General features: G+C 45.8%; 1 protein-coding gene across 3 annotated transcripts in view; it reads left to right on the top strand.

Moving 5' to 3' along the window:
- Positions 1-16027, top strand: part of VAV2 (vav guanine nucleotide exchange factor 2) — a 148535-nt gene that overhangs the window by 84930 nt on the left and 47578 nt on the right. The gene's annotated exons all lie outside the window — the stretch shown is intronic.

The raw sequence follows: 16027 nt of genomic DNA, 5'->3' as shown, positions 1-16027 counted from the left end.
GTCAACACCCTTTTAGCAAAGTTGACATTCTCCCCAGAGGGACAAACGCTCTCTGCCTTCTGAGCTGCCTCCCTGCTCAAAAAGGCAGGAAGGGCTTTGAGAGAGCGAACCTGGATGTGCAAGGAAGGACGGGTTTGCCTTACCCTGTTCCACTGAAATGACAAAATATTTGGGTCACAGGGATATACTGGATGAGGAACTCAGGAGGCAGTCTTATACTGAGTCAAACCATCTAATTCAGTACTGTCTACACTGTCTACATTGACTGGGATTTTAGTCAGGAATCTATTCCATCCTTACCTGGAGATACCAGCGGGGATTGAACCTGGGACCTTCTGCTTGCAATATAAACTCTTTACTACTGAGCTATAGCCCTTCTCCAGCTTGATACCACCAACCTCAGAGACAGCATTAGAAGGCTGAGCTATGAAAAAGTTTGGAATTGCTAGCTGCAATGATCATGTTCTCCCTTTACTGTGAGAGGTGCTCAGGTGCATGTGAGAACAGGATGCTGGACTAGGTGAGCCCCCTTTGGCCTGATCCAGCAGCCAGGCTTTCCTTTTAAGGTGGTTTATTGTGATAGTAGAACTTCCATATCCAGGGGACTTCTACCTCTAAATGTTAGATGACGGGAACAGCAACTGGAGAGTTGCTTTGCGTTCGGATCCTTGCTTGCAGGCTTCTAACTGGTACACCTGGTTGGCCACTGTGAGGGCAGGATGCTAGACTAGGTGGGCCTCCTTTTGGCTGCTCCAAGCTCTTGGATGAGAAACTATGAGAAAAGGTTGAAACAGCTAGTGCTGAAGGTTTTTTTGGTTTGTTTTTTTTTGTATGTCCTTTTCCACTATGATATGCACTTTTGTGCACGCTTTACACTAGCATATGCATTTTTGCACTTACTATGTGGAAGGATAATAAAATTATAAGGAAATTAAAGAATGAAAGAAAATTGAAATGTGTGAGAGAAAGGATGAGCAGGCGAAGGTTGGAATGTGAAGACTGTGTTTCCAAAAGAGCCATGGGAGAAGGACAGAACAACATGTACACAGGAACTATTGCTTTACCTGTTGAGGACAAAGGAAGGAGGCAAAGATAAGAAAGTTGTTATTCCTCTTGATTAAACCAGTAAAAGCTAGTAGAAGGAAGTGCTGCCATATATAGACACAACTGCCCCTTTACTTCCATTTGCTTGTAAGCGTATAAATGCTTGTGGGGTTTTTTCTTCCTCTTCATATAGCGTTTTCTGGTTGAGGTTGTGCTGAAATGCCTAAATAAATGTCCTGTTTTGCTGAGCTCTAGAGTCTGGGTTTTATTGGCCATTCAGGTTGAACCCACAGGGGTTGCATTGCAAAATTTGGAGGAGGGCAGGTTCTGAAAGCTGGTTGCATTTCAGCTTGCATATTATTTTGGAAAGTGTGAATTTGGTAGGTACACCTTTAAATGCAAACTGAATCAAATGTTTCCCCTAGTTCTGATCACAAAGGACATGTGTTTGTGTGTGTGTATTTTAAATCTGCTGTTTTCCAAGCTGCTGAAAGCTGGATAATAAATAGGAACATGCCAAGGTTAACTTCTGATTGTTATCTTTGCAGCATATGTACTCATTTTCTTTTCTCCCTCATGACCAAAGTAACATACACAAACACACACAAACACACAATTTCCACAACCTTTCCCCATCTCAAGCTTTCTTCTTATTCCGTCTTTTAACTACCTTGAATTATATCCTCCTTCACTTAGAATACTATGCGAATGTTGAGGAAACTGCTCCCAGGCCTAAGGGGGAAAATAGATCTATAATATTTCCTGCTTACACATGAGACCCTTGATCAAGAGAGATTAAGAGTCATGTGGATTTAAGCTGCTTTCTGGGAAGAAGGCCTTGAATAGCTGTGTATTTCCTACTGATGGAAGAAGGGGGCATATGTGTGTGTTTCCCATCTGCTTTAGTAAATCCAGTCAAAAGCAGGGATGTTGGAAGCTGCCCTGCACAGACTCAGACCATGGGTCGACCTAGCTCAGTGCTGTCTACTTGGCGATTGAACCCAGAACTTTTTGCTTGCAGGGAACATGCTCTACCACTGAACTACAGCCCTTCCCTTAAAAAATGAAGTAAGCTTCTAGTCTTCAGGAATCAGATTGGTTGATTTAATTAGGGGTACAGTTGTACCTTGAGTTACAAACACCTTGGGTTACAAACACTTTGGTTTACAGATTCCGCTAACCCAGAAGTAGTACCCAGGTCTCATGAGACAGAGCGTTCCACCAGGCCGGAGCCAGTGTTGAGAAGGCCCTGGCCCTGGTGGAGGATAATCTAACTTCCTTAGGGCCCAGGACCTCTAAACTATGATTATCCATGGACCTTAAGGTCCTTTGCGGGGCATACCAGGAGAAGCGGTCCTGTAAGTACGAGGGCCCTAAGCCACAAAGAGCTTTAAAGGTCAAAATCAGCACCTTAAACCTGACCTGATACTCCACCGGGAGCCGGTGCAACTGGTAAAGCACTGGGTGAATATGCTCCCATGGCAGAGACCCTGTGAGGAGCCTCGCTCCAGCATTCTGCACCCGCTGGAGTTTCTGGGACAGCTTCAAGGGCAGCCCCGCGTAGAGCAAATTACAGTAGTCAAGCCTGGAGGTGACGGTCGCATGGATCACTGTGGCCAGGTTGGGGCAGGAAAGGTAAGGGACCAACCGCTTGATGTGGCGAAGGTGGAAAAAGAAAAGAAAGAAAGTGGTAAATGACTTCAGGATAGAGCAGATAAATCAAGGAAGTGAGCCAAGCTGCAAATTGTCATATTTAAGAACATAAGAAGAGCCCTGCTGGATCAAGGCCAGTGGCCCATCTAGTCTGGCATCCTGTTCCTATAGACGCCAACAAGATGCCTGTGGGAAACCCACAATCAAAATCGGAGCACGGCAGCAACCTTCACATCTTGCAGTTTCTAGCAACTGGCATTCAGAAGCACTTCTGCCTCCAGCTGTGGAGGTAGAGCAAAGCCATCATGACTGGTAGCTATCAATAACCCTCTCCTCCTGTCTAATTTCCTTTTAAAGTTGTTTAGATTTGTGGCATTCACTGCTTCCTGGAGGACGGAGTTCCATTGCCAAACTACACGCTGTGTGAATAAGGACTGTTTATAATCTTTCCTGAATCTTTCATCAGTGATGTGATAAAAATCATAAAGCTTTTTCTGTAGTGTTTTTTCTTTTTCTTTTGGATAAGAGGGATTTTCTCCCTCCCCCCCCCCACCCATAGGAAGTAATGCTTTCATCTGGAAAATGCATTTGCGGCAATCAGAGCCTGTTAAGGGGCTCTAACCTTATTATCTTGAGAGGTGTAATCGCTCGTCCCTGTAGCAGCTCAGCAAGTCTAACATGGCCTGACGTGGACTCTCTGAACTGTGGCTAAAAGGTCAGTGGGCCGTCTGTCTTAAGCGTTTACCCCGAGGACTTTCTGCGTGGATATGCATTAGTCAAAGTTGGGAACGGACTGACTTCGGATTGCTTCTTCTTCTGGGTGTGTGAATATTTGTTGCCAAATTGGAGAAACAGAATAACTCTGATAGCGGAATGTTTTAGGAGGTTGTTTTCAACTAAGCTGTAGACTCGTTTAAATTTTGTTGGCATCCAATCTGTCTCGAGAGACAATGGAGTGCACCTCCAAGGGTGAAGTCAAACCGCTGTGTTAGCAACACCAAAGTGACCCCCCTGGGTTCAAGAGCAAGCCTGGGCAGTGTGTATGGAGGTCCTGGGCTGCCCAGACAACAAGACCCCCCTCTTGGCCTCACTGATTTGGTCCAAAGGAAAGCATTTGGCATTAGCTTGGCTTGCAGAAGTTGTTGAAACGTGGCATACAAGACAACATCTGTCTTAAGGACTCCACTCTGGATTTGTGTAGGATTTACTCCTAAGCCATTTTTTCTCCTGAAGATATCCTCCAAACATTTAGGATCAGAGTTTTCCTTCTCCTAGATGGGCTCCCTTCCCAGGTTGACAAGCCCCATTGGGTTTGAGACCCATTGGCTACTCTCACCTGGTTTAGCCATCCAGTCAAAGCTGCTCCCAAGGTGTGGCTGCTGTCGCATGCTGACAGCTTCTAGGAGCCACAGGTGAGAGCTGACTGCAGGGTGGGAACCAAAGGTGGACAAACTATCCCAGAAGGACCATGTCCCCCACCAGAGGTACTACCCCTCCCATAACACCCCATAGACGATCATTTAAATTAGTGAACCTAATTTAAGCCACATTCACTCTACATTTAAAACATTATGATGCCCCTTTTAAACAGTTGTGGCTTTCCCTAAAGAATTCTGGGAGCTATAGTTTTGTTAAGGGTGCTTAGAGTTGTTAGGAGATCCATTGTTCCCTCCCCAGAACTACCATTCCCAAAGTTCCCTAGGAAGAGGGAATGATTATTAAACCACCTAGAGAATTGTAGCTGTGGGAATGGGATAGGAGGTCTCCTAACAACTCTCACCCAGAATTCTTTGAGAGAAGACATGGCTGTATAAAGTGGCACATAGTTCTTTAAATGTATGGTGTCAATGTGGCCTTACCCATGAATTTCAGTGGGTCTACTCTGTGAAGGACTGATGTTGATCATAACTTCAAGTCTCTGACACACACATGCTGGGCAAATGATAGCAACTATAATAGTCTCATAAAGCAAAGGCAAGCTCAGGACCACAGACAATTCCCATTGGGCCTTGATGGATGAGCCCCAGGAAATGTTGTCTCAACAAAGAGCCAGAGTCATCTAAAGCCAGGTTGAGGAACCTGTGCCGCTCCAGATGTTGCAAAACTCCAACTCCCATCATCCCTGACCATTTTTTATGTTGTTCAGCAGTGGAATGGTCTACCTTAGAAGGCGGTGGGCTCTTCTTCATTGGAAGCTTTTAAGCAGAGTTTGAATAGCTATCTGCCGGGAATTCTTGAGCTGTGAGTCCTGCATAGCAGGGGGTTGGACTAGATGACCCTTGGAGTCCCTTCCAGCTCTACAATTCTATGATTCATAGGAGGTTTGTAAATAGAGGCTACATAGAGTCATCTGTCAGAGATGCTTCAGCTGTGAATCCTTCATTGCAGGAGGCTGAACTAGACAACCTTGGAGTCCCTTTCAACTCTACAATTCTATGATTCTGAAGAGTCCTCAACAGTGGCAGCCACTCCATTTTTAGAAACAAAAACAAAATGAAACAAAAAAACACACCAAATATATATTAAACATTGTTGTTTTGATACCAGGAAATTCAGCTACTACTCCTTTGGGAGTTATAAGTGACCAAGGTTAATGAGTTTTCCATTTAGTTGGCTATTACCCCTACAGGCCTCTGCATGTGCTTTCAACAAGCACACAAGGGACACCCGGGAGGTGCGGTTACAGGTACGATAGATGTGGTCCCTAGCATAAAAATACCGTAACAGCTTCCGCTATTGTACTGGCAGCCAAGACTGGATTTTCCCTGCTGGACATCTGCTTTGCCCTTCGATGTGCAAAGGTCAAAGGAAGTACTGTGTGAATGTGTGTTCCCAACACTGTGGGGGCTGTGAGTAGGCTGCAGGACAGGGATGGGGAACCTCTAGAATGAGGTTCAAATGCACCTCCTGTGCCTCTCCAGCTACCTCAAAGACAAGTAGAGTGTTCTTCCTGATCCAGCAATGCTCTTCTTATGTTCTGCCTCCACAGTCAGAGATCCCATGCTTCTTGGCTTCTGATTTGGGGCATTTGGTTGGCCACTGTTAGGACAGGAGGCTGGACTGGCAGGCTATGAGGGCCTATTGTGATAGCAGAACCTCCATGCCCAGAAGCAGACTGCATCTGAGAACCAGACAATGGCGGGGACAGCAGCTGGAGATTTGCTGTCCTGCTTGCAGGCTTGCCCCTGTGGCATCTGGTTGGCCGCCATGAGAACAAGGTGCTGTGCTAGATGGGCTACAGGCATGACCTGGCAGAGTCAGTCTTGTGTTCTTATCTCCCTCATGGCACATGGGTTGGGGAATAACCCATTACTAGGGGGATCCATTGCAAACCTGGTAAAATCCTGTTGTCTTCTGTCTGTCTTGGACCAAAAAAGAAAGAGGGAAGAAAGGAAAGAGATAAGAGATAGATGGTGCTGCGTTAGCCTTGCGGTCCCCCATGGTTTTCCAAACACGTGTTACGGGGTAACAGGAGCGGTTAGGATTATGTGTTTGGCGGTGACATGAAGTGGCCATGAATAATTGATCTGCTGTAAGTGGGTTGTCGTGTTTCAGGCGCCATATGCGGGCTGACATGGTATTTGTGGGGCAGGGTGCAGTGAGAGTGGGTAGGTGCTGCTCAGCTAAATAATTGATCTTTTTCGAAGCAGGCTGTAATTGTGGGCGGGGGGTGGGCAGCGATCTAGTGACACCCTGCTTTTTTCTGTGCTTGGAGCAGATCCCCTGTGTGGAAAAGGTTGCAGCTTTTGGGGCTTATTGTTAATTTATTTAACAGTAGAACAATATAAATAATAATTAAAAACAATTCAAATAACAACTCACAGTCATCAAAATGTGACGTGATAGAAGTTTATAAAATTATGCATGGCATGGAGAAAGTGGGATAGAGGAATCTCTCCCCCCTGCCCCCCCGTAATGCTAGAATTTTCTGACGGTAATCGCTGTTTGCCAGTGGAACTGTCTCCTCTGGAAGGTGGTGGACTTCATTGGAGACTTACAAGCAGAGGTTGGGTGGCTATCTGTCATGGATGCTTTAGCTGAGATTCCTGCATTGCTGGGGGTTGGACTCTCTGACCCCCTTGGGGTCCCTTCCAGCTTTACAAATCTGCAGTTCTAACTCCACGAAAGGTGGGGATGGTGTTCTGCCAGGAGTGAAGACAGGCTGGTAAAGTTCGGATGCTTCTCTTAGGCTGACACTGGGATCATCTGCCCGACGTCTCCACTGAGCCCAGTGCTAAGGGGACCTGATGGTTAGGTGGAAAACTCTGTAGGTGGTGTCTTGGCCTCCTTCTGGGATTTCATGCTGGGAAGCACACGCCTGCGTCAGGGTGTCACATCCAATCTCACAGGGCTGAGTGTGCATTAGCGCATGCGATGCTTCTCCTACACAGCCTTCCCCCCCCCCCCATTGCCACATCCTAAGACCTGATAGGCTAGGTGTGGGCAGAAAAAAACCCTTACCCCTGGGTTCTACCACCCTGCTAACTTTTACAATGTTAATTAAAAAGAGTTTAAAACAATTTGCAAATACAGTGGTACCTCGGGTTAAGTACTTCATTCGTTCCGGAGGTCTGTTCTTAACCTGAAACAGTTCTTAACCTGAAGCACTACTTTAGCTAATGGGCCCTCCTGCTGCCGCCTCACTGCCCCACGATTTCTGTTCTCATCCTGAAGCAAAGTTCTTAACCCGAGGTACTATTTCTGGGTTAACGGAGTCTGTAACCTGAAGCGTCTGTAACCCGAAGCATCTGTAACCCGAGGTACCACTGTATAAAAACAAATTGAGTCCTAAAAATATATATCTACGTTTCAAGGTGTCAAAAGCCAGGGTGGAGAGGGACCCAATCCTAACCGTATCTACTCAGAAGTAGAAGGCAGCAATGGCCACGAACCTAGATAACGCTAAAAGAGGATTAGACAAATTCATGGAAGAGACAGTCATCAGTGGCTACCAGCCATGATGGCTACGCTCTGCTTCAGTGGTCAGAGCCAGTAAGATTTCTGGATACCAGCTGCTGGAAGCCACGTGGGGTGAGAGTGCACTTGTGCTCAAATCCTGCTTGTGGGTTTCCCAGAAGAAACATCTGGTTAGCCACTGTGAGAATAAGATGCTGGACTAGATGGGCCACTAGCCTGATCTAGCAAGCAGACTCTTTCTTATGTTTCAGTGCTTCTTCTTCTTCTTCTTCTTCTTCTTCTTCTTCTTCTTCTTCTTCTTCTTCTTCTTCTTTCACTTGCCAATCACCCTAAGGTCCATGGGCTGGTTGCACCATTAAAACACAATATTAAAATCAGTTTGAAACAACTTACAATCACAAAAATAAGGTGGGTCCTAAAAATCTACACTTCACATCCTAAAAATCTACTCTTCAAGTGCCAAGAGTGAAGCGGTGCCTCCCTGGGATTTTACACTGAACGGGTGGGAGTAAGAAATCTAACAAATTGTAAAATTAAAAACGAGCAATAAAGAGCACCCGTTTTTGCCTGCGCGGCTTCTGAAGCTGCTTTGCACTTAGCTAAATGCTCTTTTCTCCTGCTGTCCTTCGACCAGATTTTGCAGGGGTACGTGATGTGATAGGAAACCTTCCACAGTGTGTTGTCAGTCATTACTGACAGCAGTAATGTCTCCTGCCCAAAGCCATTTAGATGTCAGGGGCTCTTGGCCGCCTTGCCTGCTTTCCCAAGCAGCTTTCCTCAGGCCCCACACGCTGTCCTCACCCTCCTGGCTTTGCATGTGCAGATGGTTCTGGGATTAAATCTAATGCTATCTCCACTCTGCAAGGAGGGTGCCTTGAGTCTGCTGTTTCTGCTGATGTTTATTCTCCTGAATCCATCTTTCCTTTGGAAGGGCCTGTTAGGGTTGTTTAGAAAAAAACAACCATAATCATGTTAGAGAAAGTTGAAATTCTTTAATTAGGAATATAGAAACTGCCTTAGGAGCATAGGATGCTGCCTTCTGCTGAGTCAGACCGCTGGTCCACTTGGCTCAGTATTGCCTACACTGACAGGCAGCAGTGCTCCATGGTTTCAGATTGGAGTATTTCCGAACCCTACCTGGCAATGCTGGGTATTGAACCTGGGACTTGCCAAGCAGATGCTTTGTCACTGAGCTAAGACCCTTTCTCAGTTTAAAATGCTGGAGCTGTGAGGATAGCCGTGTGGGGTACTATTATATTTCTGCCCTGACCCATATTATTGACTGCTGGGAGAATGGGGAAACTGGGTTGATCCAGTGCAGGGACAACTAGATATGCAACCAGGCCAGCCTCCTGCAACCCAGTGCCTTCTTGGTGCATTGAGCTACAATGACTCCCACCAGTCCCAGCCAGCACAGCTGTGTCTGGACCAGCCCAAGCAGAACCCAGATTTTGCTCTTATGTCCCAAACAAGATCTGCCTTATCATTTAATACAAGGATGGTATCCTCTTGTACTATACTTGTTGTTCATGGTGGCAGAATCAAGCAGCTGAGATCTGCTGCCTGCCCCCATATCTACAATCGGGTTAACACACATACCATCTTCTTCAAAGAGCTGTTAGAGTCATAGAATCATAGAATTGTAGTGTTGAAAGGTGTCCCCAAGGGCCATCCAGTCCAATCACCTGCAATGCAGGAATCTCTACTAGAGAACCACCTACAGATGACCACAAAACCTTTGCTTAGAAACCTCCAAGGAAGGAGAGTCCACCACCTTCCATGGGAGTTGGTTCCACTGTTAAACAGCTCTTGCCGTCAGAAAGTTAGTCCTGATGCTTCGTCATAATCTCCTTTCTTGTCTATTGAATCAATTGGTTTTGCATCTGCTCTCTGGAGCAGCAGAAAAAAGCTTTCCCATATCTGTGCAAAAGGGATCAGTTTCTTAGTTATTCATTTGTTTTTAGTGCTTGGGGGGGAGTGGTGGGTTATATTTTGCTTTTTTGTTTTTTGTTTTGGTTTCCTAATAACCTTTCAGTTACACCAAACGGCTGCTGAACTGTTATTTCAGTGTCATGGGGCCTCTGAGCGTAGGGCTGAATTGAGGCATATGAATAAGTCATGGTTCCTTTACCTTCCAACTTTTATCCTTTCCTGAGGACTGCTGTGCGCTGAGCTGTCAGCTGACCTGTTGCTTCCTCCAGCTGGATTGAACCACCGCCAACTAAGAGGTCTTAGATGCCCTCCTGATCCCCTGCTGGTGGCCTGAAATATTGATTGGATGTGATCTCTGCCACACTATTCCACATTTTCGGTCTTGTTGGAGCTAGTGGAGGGGGAGGGAAAAAAATTCCCAGGGAATTTTTATCCAAGGATGAAATTTGCCTTTCTTGCATAGGAACACGGAAAGCTCCTTACACTGTGCCAGATTGTTGGGTTCTATCTAGCTCAGTATTGTCTACCCTGGCTGGCAGCTACTCTCCAGGGTTTTAGGCAGGAGACTCTTTCCCAGCTGTGGCTGGATTTGCTCTTGGGGGTTGAACTTACGACCTTCTGCATGCAAAGCAGATGCTTCACCAGTGAGGTACAACCCTTCCTTTGGCAAGATTCTAGTCCTCATGGTTCGGGTTAATTTAAACGGGCACACAGGATGCTGCCTTAGACTGAGTCAGGTCATTGGTACTGCACACACTGACTGGCAGTGCCTCTCCATGGTTTCATGCAGGGAGTCTTTCCCAAACCCATTAGGGGTTGAACCTGGTTCCTTCTGCACTAATTCATGGCATTGAATATGTTAGGTCCTTGACAATAACAGTGTGATAGTTTAATACTTTTAAACAGCAATAATAAATACCATAGAAAAGGTAAAGGTACCCCTGACTGTTAGGTCCAGTCGCGAACAACTCTGGGGTTGTGGCGCTCATCTTGCTTTATTGGCCGAGGGATCCAGCGCACAGCTTCCGGGTCACGTGGCCAGCATGACTAAGCCGCTTCTGGCAAACCAAAGCAGCTTACGGAAACACCGTTTACCTTCCCGCCAGAGCGGTACCTATTTATCTACTTGCACTTTGACGTGCTTTCGAACTGCTAGGTTGGCAGGAGCAGGGACCGAGCAATGGAAGCTCACCCCGTTGTGGGGATTCGAACCACTGACTTTCTGATCGGCAAGTCCTAGGCTCTGTGGTTTAGATCACAGTGCCACCCGCACCCCTTAATAAATACCATACTGCCCCTAAAAACAAGGTAAGATTCTAGTCCTCATAGTTTTGCATTTCCCCAGGCAATAGATGATCTTAGAGAACAATACTAAGGCAGGCTCTTTTTCTGGTCGCCAGTCATTACCTCATTATTCTCATTCTCTGCTCCTCATCCCAGGGTAGGCTGATTATCTGTAGCATCAAACCAAGTTATAAGGAGCGGTCCCGTCCCCCCCGCATCAAATGCAGTTCTGTGGTGAGACAGGTAGTAAAATGGTCCTATAGATAGGCTCTCCTCTGTTTTTCAAAAGCTGCTAAGGTACAACAGTAAAGGACAGTACCGGTACCGATTGGACTGCCTTACAGGCTGTTACTGCTAAGGTAATGTACCCCAATACCCTTTGAACACTGACTTGTCTTCCCAAGGGATGCAGGAAAAGGTCATAACCTTGGGGGGGAGTGTAGAATCTGGGTTTCTGGGAACTCTTTGTTTGTTTATATGTTTATCTTCAAAAACAGATTTCTAGTTCTCAAGACTGCAATGGTAGATTTGGTAGTATGTGAGTGTGCCTGCCAGAATCTCTAAAGCTTGGTCGATGGTTGGCTAAGATTTTCAGTGTTTAGGGGATGAGGAAGTGAAGTTGTTGTTGCTGCTGTTGATGATGATGATGATGATGTTTTATTTATATCCACCTTTTTTCTAGACCAGGACTCAAGGTGGCTTACATAAGTTAAAACAACACAGATAAAATACAGAAAACTAAAAGATAATTGCTAAAAAGTAGTCAAACTCTAATAGAATTAAAACAATATAAAAAAACAAATCTATTAAAATACAGAGAATAAAAAACAGGTTTCAGTGAATTCCAGAGCCCCTTGTCTCAGGTAACAGTAGCAGAAGCGATTATGCAGATTTGTCTTAATTTGAATTAATTTATGCAGCGGCAGAATTCTGCTTTATGAGCCAGGATGCCTCCCTTGTCACCCTCACACAGCCACCTGAGGGTCATCACCTTCTTCCTCCTCCGTGCCTGCCTGCAGCACGGGGTCAGTGTGCGTGTGACTGTCTGTCATCATTTGGAACAGCCACGCCAAGTGTCAGGCATGCTCAGAGTCACAGGAGGGCAAACTCATGGAAGGGCAAAGCGAGGTTCCCCTTCCATAGGGCCTTGTATGTTTCTTCATGGCAAGTTTCTACCTTGCATCTTCTGCCTCTGCTGAGAACTGGTTGTGCAAGCAGAAGATGTGGGTGACAGAGCTGCAAAACTGAATTGCTTAAAACACTTTTGCTTGAGTTGGAAGCGGGGGCTCATGGTTAAAGGCAGGAGACCTGTGCAAAAAAGGTATGCACACCCACCCACCTGTCCTGGTTGATTCAAACTGAAGATGTTATGAAAAGTATTAAAATCAAGCAGGTAGGTGGGTGGGGTTTTGTGCCTTTTGTAGAACATAGGAAGAGCTGGATCAGGCCAGTGGCCCATGTAGCCCAGCATCCAGCACTCACAGTGGCCAACAAGATACCCCAGTGGGAAGCCCAAAAGCAGGAACTGAGTGCAACAGCATCATGCTCCCACTTGTGATCACCAGCAATTGGCCTTTAGAGGCTTGCTGCCTCCAGTGGTGGAGGTAGAATATAATTAGAGCCCTGCTGGATTAGGCAGAAGGCTTCTCATGATCTAGCATCTTGTCCTCACAGTGGCCAACTAGATGCTTGACGGAAAACCTGCAAGCAGGACCCAGGCACAAGAGCAACAAAATTTATTTCAGTTTGGCTTCACTTTATTGATTCAAGCAAGCATGAATTGGCTAGAGGTCTGCATGAAAATGAGAACCGCTCCAAAATTCTCTTCCCAATCTCTCCATTGCATCTTTCCCTCCTTCTTTCTTGCATAAAACCAGACCCCCCTCCTCTGTGATCCCACACAGGCCCCTCATTTAAAAGGACTACTGTCATCACGCCTAAATTTTGAGCAGTTTGGTTGAGATGATGTGGGCTGTGGCTGTACTTTGTGGTTGCATCTCCCTAAGAGAGAGACACCAGGGGAAGTCTGAGCAAGAAGCAGATGGGCTGCCTCTGGCCTGTTACCTCTCTCCTTCTTTATCCTTTTTTGTTTTGTTTTTGTAGGTCAGATCATTGTTTTCCTTCTCTCCTTTCTGCTTGCTTGGTAAATTTAACTCTGTCCAAGAATCGATCTCTTCTCTTTAATAAGCCTGTCAGAAGGTCTGACCCTTTAACAAATGCTGAGTGACAGCTATGTCCACGTGGTGATGGGACTCTCGGGATGTAACAGAAGGGATGGCTTTTCCCTTGTTATTTACAGGGAGTTGTGGAAAAGAACCCACAGTTCCCTGAAAGAAAGAGAGAGAGGGGAAGATTTACATCTCAGGCTATCCCTTGGATGTTATCTTCAAATATATACATACATAAATAGATCTGTATATAATCTACCTGAATGGACAGGCCTGTGCAGCTCTTTTTAATCGCTTTCAACTGAACTGGCACTTATACAGGTGCAACATAATACCCATTCCTACACCCATAACTCAGTCCCTTCCAACTCTAAAATTCTGTGATTTAGTGTGGCAGTATCTACACATGGGAACTCCCTGCCTATTGGGCAGGCTTCTTTACTGTACTTTTTCCAGCATCTGCTAAAAGCATTTTGGTTTAGGCAAGACTACCTAGGTATGTAGAATGCTGGTGCATGTTTTAATCTTTTTTCTTAGTTTTTTGCAGATTTCGTTTTTAAAAAACGTTTTGAAGAGTTTTTACTGCTTTTGCTGATAATTTTGTTTTATTCTCTTTGTAAACTGCTTTGAAGTTTTGTTAAATACCATCATACATTGTATAATTTTTATGAAATAAAAGTAAATAAAACATCCAGTAGAGTCATACTTCGGGTTGCATGATTTCGGGTTGCACACCGTGCCAAACCTGGATGTACTGGAACGGGTTACTTCCAGGTTTCGGTGCTTGCACATGCGCAGAAGCACCAAATTGCGATCTGTGTGTGCGCAGACGGGGTGCTGAGGGTTGCGGACACTGTGGGTTGAGAACGTGCTTCCTGCACGGATCATGTTCGCAACCCGAGCGTCCACTGTATTAGCCCTATTCAGAGTAATTGTTGGTAGCATCTGTCTGTCTTGAGAGACAATGGAGTGTGCCTCCAGGGGTGAGGTCAAACTCCTGCATTAGCAGCACTGAAGTGATTTCACAGGGTGGGGGCACAAGCCTGGGCAGTGTGTGTGGAGGTCCTGGGCTGCCCAGACAACAAGAGCTCAGCCACACTGATGTAGTTCAAAGGAAAGCAGAGCAATACATTTGGCACCAGCTTGGCTGCAGAAATACAAGGCGCCACCCAACCATTTTAGGGATTCTAATCCAGATTTGTGTAGGTTTAATCCTTAGCCTTTTCCTGAGGATATTCCACGAGGCAGTGGAGGTTTAGGATTAGAATTTTCCTTCTCTGAGATAGGCTCCCTTTGAAGGCTGAGGAGCCCCATCTGCCCCTCATTTCCCTCTACAGGATATGCAGAAGCTGCCTTCTTGACCATTGGACCCACTATTGGTCTGGTCTGCTTCATCCGCTGGAGCCTGTCTTCACATGCAGGGGAAGTCTTTAATTTACTAAGGGTTTGAGACCCACCTGGTTTAGCTGGCCATTTGAAGTCATTTCCCAGGGTGTGGCTGCTGTCAGGGTGGAAACCAAAGGTGGACAAACTTCCCCAGAAGGAACATGACGTGTCCCATCCCCATCAGAGGAACTGCTCTCCCCTGACACTTCATACACCTTTATTTAGAGTAAACATCATCATCACCACCGTCACCACCATCACCACCACCACATAAGAATAAGACTAAGAATAAAACTGGCTTACCCCAGTCATTCTGGGAGGCTACCAAATTAAAACACAGCAAGACATCACACATTAAAAACTTCCCCATACAGTGCTGCCTTCAGATGTCTTCAGTTTTTGCTTTAACATGTGTGACTAATGCAGGTCCATCGGTTCTACTTAGAAAAGACCCATAGAAATGAATGAACCTACGTTAGTCATTTTGATGGTGGCTGCTCTTGAGCAGGACTAATATTGGATGCAGTCCATTAACTCCAGTTAGGCACAGGAGTGGTAATGATGGGTCTAATGGTGATGGCAGGCACAGGTGATCATTGAACAATTTCCTATCCACAAAGACACAGAGCCCCTTTCACATTCCCCTTCCCCTATTGGCCAGGAAGGGGCCAGTAAGGAGAACTCCTTTGCTTCCACGTCATCCCAAAGAGTCATAGAATTGTTGAGTTGGAAGGCACACCAAGGGTAATCTAGTCTAACCCAGCAGTGCATAGTTAAACTATGGAACTTGCTCCCAGAGAAGTCAGTGATGACCACCAACTTGGATGACTTTAAAAGAGGATTGGACAAATTCAAGAAAAAGGAGGAGGCTATCAACAGCTACTATCCATAATGGCTAGGCTGTGCTTCCACAGCTGGAGCAATGTTTCTGAATGCTCATTGTTGGAAAACACATAAGGGGAGAGTGCTGCTCTTGTGCTTGAATCCAGCTTGTGGGTTCTGCACAGGTGAACCAGCTGGCCACTATGAGAATGAGATTCTGGACTAGATGGGCCCCCTTTGGCCTGATCCAGCAGACACTTCTTATGTTCGTATGTTAACCCCGCTGCAATGAATTCCTGGTAGATGGCCATCAAAAGAACTCCAATGAAGGAGAGCCCACCACCTTCCGAGGGAGCCCATTCCAGTGTTGAACAACTTGCAGTCAGAAAGTTCTTCCCAGTGTTTAGTCAGAGTCTCCTTTCTTCCTTTGGATCTATTGGTTTGTATTCTGCCCTCTGGAGCAGCAGAAAATAAGCCTGCTTCATCTTCCATGTGACAGCCCGTCAGATATTTGAAGATGTCTTCTCCTCTCCTCTCCATGCTAAAGATACCCATTTCCTTCAACCATTCCTCTCATAAGGCTTAGTTGTGGAAAACTCCATCCCTGTCCACAGCTCCTCTCAGCATGTGTGAGAATCATGCCATCCTTGCCTAGCAAAATAGCTCCTTTCGCTACATTCAGATTTTTAGTTTCGCTTTGGGACATTTATTTATTTATTTTATTTCATTTATTCAAAGCCTACTTTAAAAACGCCATGCTCTTTTTGCAGGAAAGAGCTCCCAGAGTGGCTTGCGAATCAATAAAAACAGCAACAGGGCTG

This window comes from Podarcis melisellensis (genome assembly GCF_964234715.1).
Source record: "Podarcis melisellensis genome assembly, chromosome: Z".
Lineage (NCBI taxonomy): Eukaryota > Metazoa > Chordata > Lepidosauria > Squamata > Lacertidae > Podarcis > Podarcis melisellensis.
This window is presented reverse-complemented; position numbering and strand designations above follow the sequence as displayed.